The sequence below is a fragment of the Octopus bimaculoides genome, chromosome 15, assembly GCF_046866305.1.
Source record: "Octopus bimaculoides isolate indiv1 chromosome 15, ASM4686630v1, whole genome shotgun sequence".
In the NCBI taxonomy this organism is placed as follows: Eukaryota; Metazoa; Mollusca; class Cephalopoda; order Octopoda; family Octopodidae; genus Octopus; species Octopus bimaculoides.
The window spans coordinates 20955580-20960579 of NC_142942.1; the positions used below are offsets into that span (position 1 = coordinate 20955580).

General features: G+C 37.1%; 1 protein-coding gene across 2 annotated transcripts in view; it reads right to left on the bottom strand.

Moving 5' to 3' along the window:
- Positions 1–5000, bottom strand: part of LOC106882733 (inter-alpha-trypsin inhibitor heavy chain H3) — a 43547-nt gene that overhangs the window by 27446 nt on the left and 11101 nt on the right. The gene's annotated exons all lie outside the window — the stretch shown is intronic.

Sequence of the window (5000 nt, forward strand, 5' to 3'; positions counted from 1 at the left end):
CGTGTGTGTGCGTGTGTGTGTGTGTGTGTGCGTGTGTGTGTGTGTGTGTGTGTGTGTGTATCTAAATGTATGTTATTGTGCGTTTAAGTGCATGCCTATAAATATATTTATATATCTGTTCATTTCTGCATGAGTGCATGCATATATGTGTATTTGTGTGCTTATGTGTGTCTATGTCACTGTGTGTCTCTGTGTGTGTGCGTGCGTGTATTTGCGTGAAGGATACGTTGGGTTTTTCTTTTATTCGTTTGTTTACTTATTGAAGGTTGAAGAAAATTTGAAATATTTTCATTGTTGTAAGCTCCAAAGAAGAACAGCAATGACATCAGTGACAACAGGAAAACTATTCCACCAGATATCTCTTAGAGAAACTGCCCGCAAATTCTTTTACGTTACGGGCCGGATTCATGCAAAGCAGTTTTTTCAGGGACCTGGGTATTACGCGTATAATAAAACTCAACGAAATGCATAATATATAGTTTAAATATTATATATACAGGGTGAAGACGGTATTTGAGGACACATGTATTTTTAATCACTATTTTATTTGACTAATTTTTATTGAATTTCTATTTCAGAAAATAACAATGACAGGCCTTATGCTTAGTAATGAAACGAAAAGCCATGCTGTGATTGCGGCTTTGAAGGCTAAGCATTGTGATTTAGAAACTTTTCGTTTTCTGGAAGTTGCAAGATCTTTTGTACACAAGATTCGATGAGTTAGAGAGAGAAGATGGAAGCGTATTACCGGTATCAAAATGTACAAAACATCCCCAACACTCTGATTCTATCAGGATACCTGAATCTATTCCGGAAGTTAAGCAAAACATTGAAGGCAATCCAGGATAATCAATGAGGTCAATTGTAAAAAAAAATCGTGTGTCAGAAATGTTGTGCATGAAGACATCAGACACAAATCTTACGCGATGAGGAGAGGTCAATTCATGTTAGAAAAATAAACAAAAGAAAACCGTTTAATCAGATCCAAAAGACTTTTGAAGAAACTTAAAAATCCATCGGAAGATGGTGCGATTTGGTTTTTCTGAGATGAGAAAAACTTTGACCAGGGCCGGAAAACTAACAGAAGACACGACAGATGGCTATGTGCAGACCCTTCTAAGGCTTCAAGAGTAATGTACTCAAAATATCCTGCAAGTGTCCGCACCCTTTATAATCCTCTTTATTATACATACACAAGGCCTAAAATTTTTTGGGAAGGGGTAACTCGATTGCATCGATCTTAATGATGGTGGCAGTGGTGGTAGTGGTGTTACAGGTGAGGATGGAACGGCTTCTGTGGCTGCTGCTACCAATGTTGATGATGATGATGATAGTGATGATGACGACTATGCGGATGATGATGGTGGTGATAATGATGATGGTGATGAAAATGATGTCGACGATAACGATGATGATAAAGATATGATGGGGATTGCAATGATGATTAATATTGATGATGACGACGATGACGGCGACGACGACAATGATGATGATGATGATGATGATGATGACGACGACCATGATTACATCAAAAGCAGTGATAAATATTTCAGTGGACAAACAAGAAATCTTTCGTCTCCCATGAGTAAACAAATGATTAAAGGTATGACTCATTAGATACACTACCACCACCAGCACCACCACCACCACCACTACCACTACCACAACCACCACCACCACCACCGGCACCACCACTACCACCGGCACCACCACCACCACCGGCACCACCACCACAACCAAAATCACCACCGCCGTCACCATGAGCACCACAGCTGCCACCACCTCCACCACCATGTCCTCATATATGAGTTGGGATGGTTAAGAACAAACGGTCGCTGGAGGGGAGGATGCAAGGGGCAGGTGAAACTGAGGACAGCATGAATGGAATTTCAATCCGGGTGGCATTTGTATTATAAGAAAATGGTGATAATGATAGCGACAATTAGGGGTGAATACGGGGTAGTTGTCAAAAACAAAAACAAAAACAAAACTGGGTAAGGTCTATTATAAATGGACGGTGTTGATAGTGAAAATACGGGTGGATACGGGGTAGTATTAAAAGAATCGGGTAAGGTCTACAAAAAATGGGTCACGATTGGGTTGGAAGAAGATAATGGGGTGGGTGAGAAAAATAGTGAATAGTAGGGTACAGGTAAGTATGTTTAATCACAGGTCAGCTGTGACGAAAAGGTATCCGATCACAGCTGTTCCAGCCATGACTATCACGTCGTTTTTTTTTTTGGGGGGGGGGGGGTCACAGTGCAACCCGGTCCATACACTGTAACCTAGAATTCCTTCTTTGAAAGCAGAATGGGAATTAAAATAAAATATGACTGCTATTTCTAGCAAATCAGATTATCTCGTAGTGGTACACACTGTGGCTCGTATGTGAGAAAATGGTAGTGATTATGTTCGTGTGGGGTGGGGGAGGGGGTCGTTATTCAATCAAGTAAAACAGGAAAACCTGATACGTTGTTTTCGTGGTTTCGGAACCAGCGGGTGGAGTACATTCCACTGGGCTGCAGCTAAGTATGTATGTAAGGCTTGGCTACTCTGCATTGACAAGGGGCAACACCCTGAAACTAGTCTAGTCTGCAGATGCCAAACCAGCAGGGGGACACTGCTGACCTCCCCTGTTCGAAGGTTATAAAGGACACAGGTTTCGTGTGTCACATAGCTAGCTAGAGGCGATGGCTTCTTAGAGCTAATTCACGGCAGCTTTCGTCCTAATTTTGGGACTGCCATGTTGGCTTGGCGATAACTATTAATTTCCAGTACCGCTGCCGTAGTCTCCTTTAGAGAGACTTAGAAATATTAATAACTCTATATATATATATAATTAGAAATATAATATTTCTAAATCTCTCAGAGAGATTTAAGCAGTAGTGGAGCGACAAAGTTGTAGTATATTGTCAACTTAATGTGACAATCTTAATATTTATTAATTAATTAATTTATTTATTTATATATCAGGCAAATACTTTACCCCCACCCATACCTAGTATTCAATTGCACTACTGCCCTACAAAGGTAAGCACTTGTTTATAAATACGTAGGTATACGTCCAGTAGTATATTGGATATTTATTATCCCTTAGATGGTTGCTTAACCTCTAACTGATATAGACACACACACACACACACACACATATATATATATACATATACATATATATGTTTATATTTGTACATATACATATAAATATAAATACATATATATATGTATGTATATATGTGTGTATGTATGTATGTATGTATGTATGTATGTATGTATGTATGTATGCATGCATGTATGTATGTATGTATGTATGTATGTATGTATGTGTGTGTGTGTGTGTGTATGTATGTGTATTTTTATGTGTATTTTACAGATAAACAGTTTGATAGCAGCGTCCTTGGGTACAGGTCTCCAACAGGTAACTAATAACTGCTTCACTGCATTTCTGATGAGAATAGCAAGACAGGACCGTCTGTTGAATTCGGAGCATAACGAATGTTACACACACTCTCACACACGCGTACACACACACACACACACACACACACACACACAAGCCGTGAACCTTCGAATTCCGTCAATCTGTGCCTCAGGTCTCCGATCTTCGAACGAAATATAAATAATGAAAGAGGACCCATTTAAGAAGAGTATTCAGATAAGGTGGACGAAAAAGGGAAGTGTTTGATTGGTGGCGTGTGTAAAGATGAAATCAATGAAGTAAAAACGCATTTAAATTTATTGTAGACCATTCACACATCGTCTCTTTATGATCAAATGTTACAATATAGAAAGATTGAAAAAGAAAGTTACTACGCAATGCGTTAAGGAAGCTAGAAAGAAAATAATACGATAGATATTGTGAAAATGGACGCTAAGTCTCAAAACGATCATAAGATATACCCTACGGCAAAGCAATAAATAAATGATACATTAAAAAAACATGAAAAATAGGAAACACAGATAGAAAGGTACAAGGAAACAAGAGAAAGTGAAAATGAAAATAAGAAATACGTTAGTTCCTGAAATTCTATTACAAATTCGTGTTTTCACAATTATAAAGCAAATATACATATATACATATTACATACATAATACATACATATACACACATTATATATATATACATATAGATACAGATATACACATACAGACATGCGCACATGTAGATATATAAAAATATGCGTAAATCCATCCATCCATCCATCCGTGTCTCTCTCTCTCTAAGTATACATATATATATATATATATATATGTATGTATGCATGTATGTATGTATGTGTATATATATATATATATATGTGTGTGTGTGTGTGTGTGTGTGTGTGTGTGTGTGTGTGTGTGTGTATACATATATATATATATATATATATATATATATATATATATATATAGAGAGAGAGAGAGAGAGAGAGATAGATAGATAGATAGATAGATAAAAAGATAGATAGATATAGATATATATACATATATAACCTACATATACATATACATATATACATGTATATGTGTGTATGTATGTATGTATATCAAGAAGGCAGTCAGAATTTTGGATAATTCTTTATTATTACCGCTTTCCTTCGTTTAAACGAACTCTTCAAGATAAGAATTAAAATCAAAATGATAACGATATAAACAGAGCTTTTCGTTGTTCTGTTATGTGTGTGTGTATACAACCAGAGTAATACATGCATATACGTATATAAATACACACATACACACATACATACACACATACATACATACATACATACATACATACATACATACATACATACATATGTACACTTCTGTCAACAACGCACACAAAATCTTAACTTACGGTCGTTGATGGTGTTGTCGCCGCTGTTGCTACAAGTAAATTATGTTATGACTTTGTCAGCGATAGCCGTGGCCGAGCAGACAGACCCATGACGAATCGCATTCCGACAGTGAGAGTTCTATTTTTCCATGTATCTAACACTATATTGTCCGACGTGTCTTTCACTACTTTAAAAGATGACAGA